General features: G+C 51.3%; 2 non-coding genes and 1 pseudogene across 2 annotated transcripts; all 3 read left to right on the forward strand.

Moving 5' to 3' along the window:
- The first annotated feature begins 2,249 nt into the window (after positions 1-2,249).
- Positions 2,250-2,366, forward strand: LOC129819233 (U5 spliceosomal RNA). Its single transcript, XR_008754065.1, has one exon. It is a non-coding gene; the product is annotated as a U5 spliceosomal RNA (small nuclear RNA).
- A 7,819-nt stretch (positions 2,367-10,185) lies between these two features.
- On the forward strand, positions 10,186-10,352 carry LOC129819215 (U2 spliceosomal RNA; annotated as a pseudogene).
- A 315-nt stretch (positions 10,353-10,667) lies between these two features.
- Positions 10,668-10,784, forward strand: LOC129819230 (U5 spliceosomal RNA). The gene has a single exon (XR_008754062.1). It is a non-coding gene; the product is annotated as a U5 spliceosomal RNA (small nuclear RNA).
- The last annotated feature ends 4,332 nt before the right edge of the window (positions 10,785-15,116 follow it).

Raw genomic sequence — 15,116 nt, forward strand, 5'->3', positions numbered from 1 at the left:
TGAACACCTGGACAGACTACCTGACAGTTTTAGAGTGGGGACCGTGACTCTTCTATATAAGAAAAACGACAGGACTGACCTGAAGAACTGGAGACCGATCACCCTTTTAAATTTTGACTGAAACTTTTTACCAAGGTTTTAACACTCAGAATGTCTTCTGTTATAGGGGAGGTGATCCACCCGGACCAAACCTGTGCCGTGCCCGGAAGGAAGATCACGGACAGCCTGATACTGATCCGAGATGCCATCTGTTATGCGAGAGACAGAAACATGCGGCTTGTAGTCCTAAATTTAGATTTTGAAAAAGCCTTTGATCGGGTCTCGCACCAGTACCTCTTTAAGGTACTGCAAAAAATGTGTTTCCCGGACAGGTTTTTAGCTTGGGTGGGACTGCTGTACGGGGACATTACCAGCAAAATCCTCGTAAATGGGCATCTGTCAAAAGCGGTGGGAGTACACTGCGGCGTCCGTCAGGGCTGTCCATTATCTCCCCTTCTGTTCGTGGCCTGCATTGAACCACTGGCACAGGTCTTGAGAAGGGACCAACGGATCAATGGGGTGGGTATCCCGGGGAGTGGGGGGATGACCGCCAAGTGCGTTTTTTACATGGACGACGTCAACATTTTATGTACCGACCTTTTATCCGTCGACAGGACCCTGGACAGGACCGACTGGTACGGACGAGCCTCTGGGGCGAGACTGAACAGAGACAAGACCGAGGCCCAATTTTTCAGACCATGGGCAGACCCAGACTTGACCAGACTACCACTGACGGTCAAAACGACGGACATAAGGGTATTGGGGGAAAAGTTTGACCGGGAGGGAGGAGGGAGCGGCAACTGGAATGGGATCCTGGGGACAGTAAGACAGAGACTGGGTTTTTGGGGACTACGACAGCTGACTTTTGAGGGCAAGGTTTTAATCGTTAAAGCTGTGATTTTACCTGTGCTTTTATTAATCAGTTCTGTTTTTATCCCGCCACAAAGGAGTCTTTAAGCCCTGGAGCGGATGCTGTTCTACTTCCTGTGGGGGAGCAAGTGGGAGAGGCTGAGGAGGGAGGTGGTCAAGAGGCCCAGGTCCAAGGGGGGGAAAGGCTTGCCTGACCTCTACTTGTTCCTGGGCAGCCGCTACACAGCGTTACATCTCACTCTTGCCACCTCCCCGGCCAACAACAAGACCCAGGCCCTCGCACGGTTCTGGCTGGGATCTTACCTCAGGACTCTGGGGCTGATCCCAGTCGACCTGCGAGCCCCAGTCTCTTTCCTGCTCCCCAGTCTCTTTCCTGCTCCCCACTCACTACGCCCAGCTCCAGAAATTTTTAAGACATTTTAAACTGGAAAAAGAAGCAGTCACGGTTTTAACTAAACACCGCTCTCTTCTCTCTCTCTTGTGCAGGATCGGGAACCAGTGTGTCCAGTACGCGGGCTTGCTATAGGCGAGCCCACAACGGTTTGGCGTAATTTGGCCCATCCTGCTCTCCTGAATCGGCACCGGGACCTGTCCTGGATGGTCGCCCACAAGATCCTCCCGGTCAGGGCCGTTATGCACTCATGGGGCATGGCGAGAACACCCGCGTGCCCCCGACCAGGCTGCGGCCAAGAGGAGTCGGTGAGGCACCTCCTCTGTGAGTGCAGAGCCGCCAGGGACCTGTGGAAGGAAGCAGGCCCCCTGATCACTCCGTGTCTGCCAGCAGGGAAGGACCTAACGCCTCAGCTCGTGCTGTACGGGGTGGGCCGAAGGCCCATTCCATCGAAGGCCTTCACCAAGCTCTGGCCCACCCTCACGTGCCTGAAGGACGCCCTGTGGTCCTCCCGTAACCTGCTGGTAGCGAAGAACGTAGAGACCACCGCCCAGGCAGTGGCTATGGTAGCCACGGAAGCCCTGGGGTGGTACAGAAGGAAGGGGGCCTCGACCCCAAGTGAAGGGTCCCCCACAACACCCTAGGTCCCGGCGGCCACGGCCTGACAGCGCTGCGGCGCCTAGGGCAATGCGCCTAGGGGAGGGATCTCCTCTGGGCCCCGAAGGATGGGACGGTAGTTTATCCAGAGGAGAAGAATGAGGCGAGTTTGATAAGGACTCACCCCGCACCTGTACAAAGGACCGAAGACAGTGTCTGTCTGTGTCTGACTTTTTACCCACACACAGCCCTCGAAAAGTTGGCAGAGTGGGTTGGGTGACCACCCACCCGCGAGTTACCGGCCTAGAGTGCACAGTGTGTCTCGGGCCCCGACCGACCTCTGACTTCCATACGACTCTGGTTTCTCTTCATTACGCACAAGCCTTTCGCCTTTTACTAAAGACTTCCGTGGAGAGGAACACTCATGAGTTCAACGTATTTTTGGAAGGGCTTTGCTTCTTGCAGAGCACGCTATATCTTGTTTCAAGAGAAATTGACAGAGGTGATGACGCCGCCGCCGCCTCAGAGACTTTTTGCTTATGCGTTTGACTTAGAATCGGAACGGTGGTGTATTTTTCCACTCCCAAGTAGTCGCTAAGGGCAATTGAGTTCAAGCCGGGCTTTGAACAAATAGTCGTCGCACTAGGCGTAAAGAGCTAGTGACTTAAAGACGAATTAGCGACTTTAAAATAAAAAATAAAAACACCCGCCTGTCTGTCGCCAGGGAAAGGTTGGGTGGGTGGGGGAGGAGGAGGAGGAGGAGCTGCCACCTTTTGCCAAACCAACCGCCAAAGTCTGCCGAGACCCCCGGGTGCCCGGCGGCTGCAGGGTTCCATTTGTGGATTATCGCTTCTCGGCCTTTTGGCTCAGATACAAGCTCGGTACTGCGGTGCCTCAAAGCTCTCTGGGTCAAGGGTCAAAGGTAGGAGGGCGTAAAGGGCAGGTTTATTTTCTTTATAGGAAACATTTTGGAACCTGCAGGTTTTCTCCGGGAAGAGATGGCAAACGCTAAAGGTGGAGCTGGGTCGGTCCCTAGGACTGGACTCAAAAACACGATACGTTTTGCGTGGAAGGAGAATGAGGGACGGATGCCGAGGGACACCTTTGCAAGAACAGTGCTGATGGGGGCTCTGAAGCTTCGAGTACAGGAGGTGATGTGTCTCCAGGGAAATGCGATGGAGGATGCGTACGACGTGACTTTCCACACTTTAGGTATGTGTGATGCGATGATGGACCGAGCTAAGGCTGGGGCTGGGGAGAGGCCGCTGTTGTTGTTCCAAGTGACGTGCCTGGCGAAAACGAATTTTAGGGTAATTAATGTACATATTTACAACCCCCATGTGGCGGATATCGCAATAAGAGAATACCTGAGTCGTTTCTGCGAAGTCACATCAGGGGCAAGGTACGTAATAGATTCCCTGGGGTTTTGGACCGGCAGACGTCAATTTCAGGTGCTCCTTAGGCCGGATCAGGGAGGTTTTGATGGGTTCCTCCATCCCCCGGCAAGTTTCTCGCTGGGTTCGGATAGAGGGATGCTTTTTTACACTCGCCAACCTCCGTACTGTAAGAAATGCAGAGAATATGGGCACGTAACAGCTGCATGTAGTGCGCAGAAGTGCCGTTTCCGCCAATCGGTGGAACACGAGGGCAAGGATTGCACAGCGCCAAAAGAGTGCCATGGGTGTGGTAGCAGACAACACCTGTACAGGGAGTGCCCGGGGAGGCAAGGCTCGTACGCGGCAGCAGCAGCCGGGGAAAGGATGAAAAGAGGAAAAGGCATGGAGGAGGAGGAGAAGGGAAGGGAAGGTGGCCTAGGCCACAGTCGAGATGAGGAAGCAAAGAGGAGTTCAAGGGGAGAAAAAGATGAGCCACCCGTGTCCTTGCAAGCGCCACAAGTCGGGGGTCACCCTGATGTGGGAGAGGGGACCTCTGTGGGTCTGGGGGTGGTCCCGGAGACACAGATGGAAGAGGGTAAGTCACCCAAAAGCAAGCAACAAGTAGAGGAGGGGGGAGCAACAGGGGAGATGGGCTCGTCCCTTGACACAGCGTCCATAGAGGAAGGGGTAGGGGCCTGTTTGGGGGAGATGATGGGCGAGCTCGAGGGCACGCAAACAAGGAACGAGGAATGGGTGTCCATACCGCCCTTACCGGAAACCCCAGGACAAAAGAGGGTAGCCTCCACAGAACAGAAGACCAGGGAGGAATAAAGGGTTCTTTCTGACAGAGGGGAAATACAGAGGAGGAAGAAGAAGAAGAGGACCTTGATTGAGCTGGGAGAGGGCCAGAGCGGGAAGGAAGAGAGTGCTACTGAGGTGGTTCCCCCCAGTTTGACAGAATCATCCATCCCACTCAGCCAGATGGAGGTAGAGCGGGAGACAAAAGTGCTGGGAAAGCCAGCGGGAGATGGGGTGTCTCAGGACATGTCTGGGTCACCGGATCCCCACATCCCAGTCAGCTACCCCATGGTCTGGGGTACCCGGGAGGAGAGGAGAGTGGGTGGAGAAACCACGGAGAGGGAGGATCAAGAGGTTTTGTACGGGGGTATCCCGGTTTTCACAATGGAGGGGATGCAGTCGTCAGAGGCACTGTTTATGCCATCAGGGGATGGGGTGTCTCAGGCTATTTCTGGGACGCCGGGACTCCCTATCCCCACCCCATTCCCAGGGTTTTGGGAGTTGCAGGGTGGGGAGGTGGGAGGTGGGAGAGTTGGGGGAGCCTCCGAAGATGTAGGAGTGGGACCCCTGTTGGAGGAGGGTCTGTACCAATAGGACAGGGTAAGTGGAGGACTGCTGAACAGGGTTTCAGATCTTCCTTATTTAGTGTAAATGGCGGACATCCAAATAATGACAATGAATGTTCGAGGTCTGAGGGACCCGATAAAAAGAAGGGCAGTGTTTAGTTGGTTAGCCAACATAGATTTTACTTTTTGTTTTTTTGCAGGAGGTGCATTTGAGAGCTGGGGGGGATGTGGAGCGGTTTAAAAAAAGAGTGGGATAAAGGGAAGTCAGTGTGGAGTGTGGGGGGAGTCCACTCAGCGGAGGTTGGGATTTTGTTTGGCACAAGGGAGGTGAAGGTAGAGGGAATACACGTAGCAATGCAGGGGAGGGTTTTGGGGGTAGACATAGGATTAGGGGATTTTAGGCTAAGGGTTATAGGGGTATACGGGCCACAGACGGTGCCAGAGAGAAGGGAGATGGTGGAGCTGCTGGCACCGCTGTGTGCCACAAACAGGGTTTTAGTGGTGGGAGGGGATTTTAATGTAGATCTAGGAGGGGTAGCAGATGGTAGTGTAGGGGCCATCACCGGACTTATGGCAAGTCATGGTCTGGTGGATGGTGGCCTTAACACTGCCGTGGCGTTGGCGGGCCCCACGTGGCGTAATTCCCGGGGGGTTGTGCGGAGGATGGACTACGTCTTTCTACCTAAATCCATGGGGCTTTTGTCTGGGCGGTTGCTGCCTGTGTTTTTCTCGGATCACGACGGGGTCCTCCTTAGGGTCAAAGCGCCGGTCAGCCTTTTTGGTAGGGGTTTCTGGAAGCTTGACCGGGACATCCTGGAGGAGCGAGATTGTCAACAATTTCTGTGTTTTTTTTCGAGGGCTTGAGGGTCTCCGACCTATGTGTGGAGGGGTTTTGGAGTGGTGGGAGATAGCCAAAGGCAGGATTAGGGTTTTTATTTGTGGGTAATGTAACAGGGAGGTGGGGCAGCTCCAACGGTTACTTGAGCTAGAGTACGAGGCTGGCAACCTCGGAAGCTCAATGGACATGGAGCATGCAACCAGCCTCAAGGCTCAAATCAGGGAGGTGCATGAGAGGAAGGCCCGGGCTTTCCTGCAGCGTGCACACTCAGATTTCATAGAGCAGAATGAGACATGCTCAGCAGTGTTTTTTAAATCTGTTAGGGAAAAGCAGCAAGACAGGTTTTTTATGGGGTGAGAGATAGACAGGGTAGGATGGTCAGGGAGCCGGCTCAGATGGTCAGGGTGGCAACTGACCATTTCCTGGAGTTTTTTCAGGAGAGGGTAGTAGAGGAAGAGCAGGGAACCATGTTTTTAGAACATTTGTCCCGGCGTGTGCCGGAGGACATTAGAAGGGTGATGGAGGCCCCGATAACACTAGAGGAGGTGGAGAACGCCCTCAAGAGGATGGGGAAAGGGAAGGTGCCTGGGGTGGATGGGCTGCCGGCGGAGTTTTACCTCAAATTTTGGGGTATGCTTGGACCGGTGGTCCTCGAAGTCCTGACGGCGGTTCTCGAGACTGGTGTCCCGGGCAGGTCAATGGCTGTAGGTGTGCTGTCCCTCCTCTACAAGAAGGGAGACGCCGCCGACCTTAGCAACTGGCGGCCTTTGACCATGCTGTGCGTAGATTATAAGATACTAGCTAAGGTCATGGCAGTCCGTTTGCGCAGAGCCCTTCCCTACGTTGTCCATGAGGATCAAACGTGTGGGGTGGAGGGCCGTTCCATTAGGTGGAACCTCCAATTGATCAGGGACTCCATCGCCTGGGTTGAGGATAGAAGTCTACCTTTAATGGTAGCGGCGCTTGATCAGGCAAAGGCTTTTGATCGCGTCAGTAGGGTTTTTCTTTGGCGATCGTTTTATAAAGTGGATCAAGGTGTTGTATGTGGGAGCGGGGTGCCGGGTGAGCATTAACAGCCATCTGGGTGTCGTGTTCGGCCTCTCCTCAGGGGTAAGGCAGGGATGCCCGCTCTCGGCACTCCTTTTCGTGCTCTATATGGAGCCCCTAGCGGCTGCCATTAGGGCTGACGTAGGAGTGGAGGGTTTGTTAGTTCTTGGGAGCGGCGGTTTGCGTGTTAACCTGTTCAGGCTGGGGGCGCTGTTGTCACTATTTATGCTAATCGTGTAATTTTTGAAACGGCTTCCCACAAAATTCTTGATCGTACAATATGCATATTATTATTATTATTGGATAGAAAACAGTCTATAGTTTCTACAGGAGTTGAAATTTTGTATCTAAGTGGAACAGAACCCATTCTACAGCAATTTCCCTGACATGGAGTCAGATTTCAGAAATGTTGGCCCCTGATCTGGAGTCAGTTAAAAGGCCACTGTTATTGCATAGAGTATACGGACACTGCTTACGTCTTCCCTTGGATGCCTTTACGTGATGACGATTTGAATGGGGTCGATTGCGCGTTCACAGGCACTATCAATTAAAAAACCCTGTAGCTAGCAACTCTTTTCTTGGTGCGTCATGCGCGTGGAGGACACCGACCCGCACCTGTTCCAAGCATTAGTGTTGGGAGTAATCTTTCTCCGGTCATGTTAAGACTCGTTATAGGAGTTAAAAACATCATAAGGTAGTTAATTTAAAGCGTTTTATAGCAATTTATATCCGTTTAGTGCGATTTTGGGACATTTATTTCTGAAACGCTGTGAATCGCTGGGCACGCTTCCAGTTCATCCCGAACGCAGTTGGCATTTCCACATGGCAAGAGGACAGCTTTCCACCAAAAGACGATTAGACCCAAGAAAGGATCCTTTGCCCAAGATACTGATGGAAGAACAGCTCAAAGTAGGACATTTTTATTATGATAAATCGTGTTTCTGTCGAAAAATGTTAGTGGCTTAGGACGCCATGTTTTTTGACGTAGCTTCGCTTGGTGCAAACTGTATTGAAAAGTAAGGATAATTTAAAAAATGTAAATCCGATTGTATTAAGAATTAAATTGTCTATCAATCGCTGTCCACCCTATATTTTTTAGTCACGTTTATGAGTATTTATGTATAAGAGTAGATCACTGTCTAATATGGCGCACCAACATTTTCTCACCAGCTGGGCTACTTTTGTCATTGTGTAACCATGATTTTGGTGGCTAAATATGCACATTTTTCGAACAAACTGTATATGCATGTTGTAATGTGATGTTACAGGGGTGTCATCTGAAGAATTCTGAGAAGGTTAGTGAAAAAATAATATATTTTGGCGATGTTTACGTTATCGCTCACTTTGGCTAGAATTAATGCTGGGGTAATGTTTGCACATGTGCTATGCTAATATAACGATTTATTGTGTTTTCGCTGTAAGACACTTAGAAAATCTGAAATATTGTCTGTATTCACAGGATCTGTGTCTTTCGATTAGTGTATGCTGTGTATTTTTACGAAATGTTTGATGATTAGTAAGTAGGTAAACACGTTGCTCTATGTAGTTATTCTAGTCCATTTGTGACGGTGGGTGCAATTGTAACCTATGCCATCTACCTGAAATATGCACATTTTTCTAACAAAACCTATCCCATACCATAAATATATTATCAGACTGTCATCTGATGAGTTTTTTTCTTGGTTAGGGGCTATAAATATCTTAGTTTAGCCGAATTAGTGATAGCTACTGTTGTTGGTGGACAAATAAAAGATGGTGGATTATGCTAATGTGTTTTTAGCTAATAGATTTACATCTTTACATATTGTGTCTTCCCTGTAAAACATTTTAAAAATCGGACATGTTGGCTGGATTCACAAGATCTGTGTCTTTCATTAGCTGTATTGGACTTTAATGTGTGAAAGTTAAATATTTTAAAAAAATATTTTTTTTGAATTTCGCGGCTCTGCCTTTTCAGTGGGGGTGGGGGGGGAGTGCCGCTAGCGACACCCTCATCCTAGACAGGTTAAGGTGACACAGTACGCAGATGACACCACTTTGCTTTTGTGCAAGGACTCGTGCCTGCTAAGGTCTCTGGACATAATTGGAGACTTTACCCGCGCGTCGGGATCGGTCCTTAACCTCACCAAGTCGTCTGTTAAGTTTTTCGGCAGATGGCGGGGCAGGACGGACGTGCCCGGAGGACTATCTCTCTGTAATGGGGCCCTGAGGATTCTTGGGGTTCATTTTGAGACCTTCGGCTCTGCGACACTGAACTGGAACATGAGGGTGGCTGTGGTTCAGAGGAAGCTGGCAATGTGGAAGGCCAGATCTTTGTCTTTCTTGGGCAAGGTCCTGGTACTGAAGGTGGATGTACTGCCTTCCCTCCTGTACTTGGCATACGTCTATCCATTGCCAGCGAGCATGAGGAGGGGGCTAGTAAGGCTCGTGTTTCAGTTCATGTGGGGGGGCAGGTATGAGTATGTCGCCAGGGCTCGCATGCTCTCATCCATCGGGGAGGGTGGGAGGGGGGTTCCACATTTCCCACTCAAGTTGGACTCGATTTTTGTGTCGTTTTTGTTGAATGAACTCGCAAATCCGGTGATTCATCCCTCCGGATACTTTCTGCGGGTGTTCTTCTCGTACCAGGCGAGGAGCATAATGGTGTGGTCTAACACGGGTCCTCGGGCGGAACAGCTGCCGTGGCACTTCAGTCATGCGGCGAAGTGGCTGCGTGCGCATCCCGAGGTTGAAGTTGCCCGAGTAGGTTTAGATCACAGACATCTGTACGAGGAGGTTAGACGGAGTGTCAGTGCGGCCCCAGTGGTGGGGGCCCCTGCTGTGGTCTGGGATAACATACAGGTGCGGGGTCTAGACAATCGCCTCAAGGATCTAAACTGGTTAAGCTTCCACAAGTGCTTACCGGTAAGATCAATCATGTACCGGCATAGATTGGCACGGTCCCCTCAGTGTCCGAGACCAACTTGCGTTGGGGAGGAGACGATACGTCACATGTACTGGGACTGTGCCTTCGCTGGAGTAGTGTGGGCCAGGGCACAGGGTATACTAAGTAGAGTTAAGGGGGATTTTGTTATAACATGGACGAGGGTGTAGAGAGGAATAGGGAGAGCAGAAGGGGTGAGGAGGGAACGTTTTTTGTTGTGGCTGATCGTCAGCCTGTTTAAACAAGGGCTGTGGGATGCCAGGCAAGTGTTAGTTAAGTCGGGGGCAAACTGTGGGGTGGAGGGAATAGTGAGGCGAGTGGAGGGAGATTTGAGAGGAAGGATAAGGAGGGAGGAGAGGAAGTGGGGTCATCATGCCGCCCTAGAGAGGTGGAAAGGGGGGCTAGGGCTGGCCAGATAGGTGGGTCATAGATGGGAGTTTTTGTTGGCTGTTGTGGGATTGTGAGGGTTTTTAGTGAGGTACAGTGTAGGTTTTGTTTTGCTGGGGTCCCACGCAAAAGAACGAGGGTCAAGCGCATGTTGGATCATAGAATGTCAGTCGGTGGCAAAATGTTTTTTGACGAACGGGTATTTCAACTGTAAAATATATGATGGGAATGTGATGAAGTGGTGTGTACAACGAGTTGAAAACCAGTGTTTTGTTGGGCTGAAAAGAGGTTGAGGGGGTATGTTATAAATGAGGGAATGTGTTCACCGTCTAGAATGTATGAAAAGATGAATAAAAACTTTGAATCATCTGTTCTTATTAGTTTAATATCTGATACGTCCCCCATCGGGGGACTACATATTAAATGGATTTTTTGAACAGGGAGTCGGAAATGGGGCTTGCTCCGTCCGCTCCACGCATCGACCCGGTATTGCAGTACCTCCGGGAACGGTGCAACACAATTCTCCCGTTGTCAAGAATAAAAAAGACACAAAGCTATCTAAACAGCTAGCAGCAGAAAGAAAGGAAAAATAAGATCCAAAGTGAAAGTAGGGGGGCGAAGCGCTTTTCGTGGGTTCCCCCGTTTCCCGCCATTTTACATAAAAAAAAAAACGTTGGCCAGGATAGTGAGTGAGTGTCTGTCTGTCTGTCTGACTTTTTACCCACACACAGCCCTCGAAAAGTTGGCAGAGTGGGTTGGGTGACCACCCACCCGCGAGTTACCGGCCAAGAGTGCACAGTCTGTCTTGGGCCCCGACCGACCTCTGACTTCCATACGACTCTGGTTTCTCTTCATTACGCACAAGCCTTTCGCCTTTTACTAAAGACTTCCGTGGAGAGGAACACTCATGAGTTCAACGTATTTTTGGAAGGGCTTTGCTTCTTGCAGAGCCCGCTATATCTTGTTTCAAGAGAAATTGACAGAGATGATGACGCCGCCGCCGCAGAGACTTTTTGCTCATGCGTTTGACTTAGAATCGGAGCGGTGGTGTATTTTTCCACTCCCAAGTAGTCGCTAAGGGCAATTGAGTTCAAGCCGGGCTTTGAACAAATAGTCGTCGCACTAGGCGTAATGAGCTAGTGACTTAAAGACGAATTAGCGACGTAAAAAAATTAAAAAACACCCGCCTGTCTGTCGCCAGGGAAAGGTTGGGTGGGTGGGTGGGGGAGGAGGAGGAGGAGCCGCCACCTTTTGCCAAACCAACCGCCAAAGTCTGCCGAGACCCCCGGGTGCCCGGCGGCTGCAGGGTTCCATTTGTGGGTTATCGCTTCTCGGCCTTTTGGCTCAGATCAAGCTTGGTACCGAGGTGCCCCACAGCTCGCTGAGCCGAAAGGTCGGAGATAGGAGGGCGGTAAAAAAAGGTATTGATTATTTTGATCAAATCATTTTCCCTAATTTTGTTTTTGTTTTTTTGTCTGGAGGAGAGCGTCGATCTCTTTGCGGAGATGGCGCAGAGGTCGTCAAATGGGTCGGTCCCGGGGATCGGACTTGCAAATACCCTGCGTTTTGCGTGGAGGGAGAAGGAGAAGGAGCCATTTGGAAGGGAGACGTTTGGGAGAACAATCATGATTGGAATACTGAAGCTGACAGTTAAAGATGTGTTTTGCCTTCAAGGCAACTCGCTGGATGGGACTTTTGACGTGGCTTTCTACACCGAGAACAAGCACGATGAGATCCTAAAAAAAGTGAGAGCGGTGGGAGATACATGGCCAATGGACCAGTATGAGGTGAAGAGTCTGGCGAGGAATAATTTTCGGGTTGTAACAGTCAACATGTACAACCCCTACGTTAAGGATGAAGAGGTGGGGGCCTTTCTGGGGAGATATATGGATAGTATCTCCTCAGTAAGGCACCTCAAGGATTCATTGGGCTTTTGGAATGGGAGGAGAGGTTATCAGGCCCTCCTAAGAGAGGACCCTAAGGGAATTGGGGTGTACCTTCATCCCCCAGCTATGTTCTCCCTGGGGGCTGACATGGGGACGTTGTTTTATGCACGTCAGCCCCGTTCTGCAGGCGATGTATGGCCTATGGTCACATTCTCGCCTCGTGCAGTACAAGGAAGTGCAGGATTTGTGTATCAATAGAGCACGAGGGCGAGGGACTGTGTCGAGCCAAAGGCTTGTCACGGGTATGGCTCGGTGGAGCACCTATGGCGAGACTGCCCGGTTAGGAAGAGGTCATACGCGTCTGCAGCTGGGGGGGGGAGCGAGAGCGGGGGATGGGGGAAGAAGAGGAGAGGAGCGCGCAGAAGGTGGAGGCAGAGAGGGAGGAACTGCACCGAAGAAGCCAGAGAGAGAAGAGGAGAAAGAGGAGAAGAGGGCCGGGACAGAAGGAGTGGTGGACGGGACAGAAGGAGTGGTGGACGGGACAGAAGGAGTGGGGGCTGGAACAGAAGGAGTGGTGGCCGGGACAGAAGGAGAGTTGGCCGGGATGGAAGGAGTGATGGTTGAGATGGAAGGAGAGGAGGCCGGGATGGAAGGAGTGATGGTGGAGATAGAAGGAGAGAGGGTTGGGGCAGAGGGAGAGGAGGGGAAGGAGGGAAAAGGAGAGAAAAGGAGGGGGGAGTGGAGGGGGTAGGGGAGAGAGGCCTCGTGGGGACATTACAAAAGAAGAAGAGGAAGAAAAAGGTGGAAACTGTGGACAGTGAGTGGAGGAGAGGAAGTGAGGCGGGGGGGAGAAGTGGCAGGACCTTCGTGGGCTCCCTCTCCTTCGTCTTTTTTAACACCGCTGGAGGAGCTGAACCGCCAGGTGATGGCACTGAGTGGGGGGACAGAGGGAGGTACAGAATACCTGTATGGGAACGGGTTATCCCCGGTCAGTAGTAAGGGGGATGTTTTGGATTTGACGGTGGGGGAGTCAGACACTGGTGGTGGATCCTGGGGAAACAAGATGGAGGGACAGGGGAGCATCGGGTGAGTCTCCTGTTTTGGTTTTTCTGTTTTGGGTTTAGTATTGGTGTGAAGTATTTGTGTGTCAGTTTTAGTTCTATAAATGGGGTTAAATTTTACTTTTGTTAGTTTAAATGTAAGGGGTTTAAGGAATTTTGTTAAGAGGAGGGCGGTTTTTAGTTTTTTGGAGGGTGTGGGTTTTGATTTTTGTTTTTTACAGGAGGTTCACCTGAGGGATGGAGGGGATGTCTGTAGATTTAGGAGGGAGTGGGATAAGGGAGAATCAATATGGGGTATAGGAGGGGTGCACTCAACAGGGGTAGGGATTTTATGTGGGCACAGGGAGGTAAAGGTGGAGGGTTTTGGGGGTGGATGTCACAATAAGGGATTGTAAGTTTAGATTAGTGGTGGTGTATGGGCCACAGGAGGCGGCACACAGGAGGGAGATGGTGGACTGTCTGGCGCCCCTGTGTATCACAAATAGGTATCTAGTGATGGGGGGGATTTTAATATAGAGTTAGGGGTAGGGGGGGATAGTAGTGCAGGCGCCATCACCGGGCTAATGGCTTGCCATGGACTGGTTGATGGTGGCCTGCACACTGCTCCGACAATGGCCGGTCCTACATGGCGCAACTCCAGGGGGGTTGCGCGGAGGCTCGACTATATTTTCTTATCCAGGTCTTTGGGTCAGTTGTCTGGGCGTTTGTTTCCTGTTTTCTTTTCGGACCATGACGGGGTGCTCCTGCGGGTGGGGAAGCCAGTCTGCCTCTTCGGTAGGGGGTACTGGAAGTTAGATCGGGATGTGCTGGAGGAGCAAGCTTTCGTTGACGCCTTTTTTGGTTTCTTTCGGGGGCTTGAAGGCCTCCGGTCCATGTGCGAGGGGGTGTTAGAGTGGTGGGATTTAGTTAAGGGAAGAATGAGGGCCTTTATAATAGGGTATTGTAGGAGGAAGAAAAGGGAGAAAAGGAGGGAGGTGGATCGTATCCAAAGGTTAATCGAACTCGAGTACGAGGCAGGCAACCTCGGCGGGTTGATTGACTGGGAGAGATCTGCAGCCCTGAAGGCGCAGCTCAGGGAGCTGCAGGAGCGGAAGGCTCGGGCTTTCCTGGAGCGTGTACACAATGGCTTTCTAGAACATAATGAGACTTGTTCCGCAATGTTCTTTAAGTCAGTTAGGGCCAGACAGAGTAGGAAGGTAATGCACGGTGTTAGGGAAGAAAATGGGAGTATAGTTAGAAAACCGGAGGGAATGGTCAGGGTGACAACTGACCATTTGAGGTTTATTTAAGGAAAAGGAAATAGATGTAGAGCAGGGAAATGTGTTTTTAGAACACTTGTCTCAGCGATTGCCGGAGGACATTAGAGACGTGATGGAGGATCAGATCACCCTAGAAGAGGTTGAGAGTGCCCTCAGGAGGATGGGAAAAGGTGCCTGGGATGGATGGGCTGCCAGCTGAGTTTTACCTCAAGTTTTGGGGTATACTTGGGCCGGTGGTCCTCGAAGTCTTTAAGGCCATCCTTGAGACGGGGGTCCCAGGGGGATCAATGGCGGTTGGTGTGCTTCTTCTTTATAAGAAGGGGGAAGCAACTGACCTCGGCAACTGGCGGCCGTTGACCATGCTGTGTGTAGATTATAAGCTGCTAGCAAAGGTCTTAGCGGACTGTTTGCGCACAGCCCTTCCCTACGTCGTCCATGAGGATCAGACGTGCGGGGTAGAGGGACGCTCTATTAGATGGAACCTACAGTTGATCAGGGACTCCATCGCCTGGGTAGAAGATAGAGGTCTGCCTTTAATGGTAGCAGCGCTTGATCAGGTGAAAGCCTTTGATCGCGTGAATAGATATTTTCTATTCAGAGTGCTAGGTAGATTAGGATTTGGGGAGAAGTTTATAGGATGGATCCGTACATTATATGTAGGAGCGGGGTGCCGGGTAAGCGTAAACAGTCACATGGGTGATGTTTTTGACATGGGGTCAGGCAGGGGTGCCCGCTCTCGGCTCTCCTCTTCGTTCTGTACATGGAGCCTCTGGGGGCTGCCATTAGGGCAGACACAGGGGTGGAGGGCTTGTTGATCCCTAGAAGTGGCGGGCTGTGTGTTAAGATGACGCAGTACGCCGATGACACTTCCTTGCTGCTTTGCAAGGACTCGTGCCTGACAAGGTCCCTTGCCATAATTGGGGACTTCACCCGAGCGTCGGGAGCGGTTCTGAATCACGCAAAGTCTTCCGTCAAGTTTTTCGGAAAATGGCGAGGTAGGACGGATGTGCCCGGGTGGTTATCTCTCTGTAACGGGGCTCTGAGGATTCTCGGGGTCCATTTTGAGAACTCCAGCTCA

The sequence above is a fragment of the Salvelinus fontinalis genome, chromosome 21, assembly GCF_029448725.1.
Source record: "Salvelinus fontinalis isolate EN_2023a chromosome 21, ASM2944872v1, whole genome shotgun sequence".
Taxonomy (NCBI): Eukaryota; Metazoa; Chordata; class Actinopteri; order Salmoniformes; family Salmonidae; genus Salvelinus; species Salvelinus fontinalis.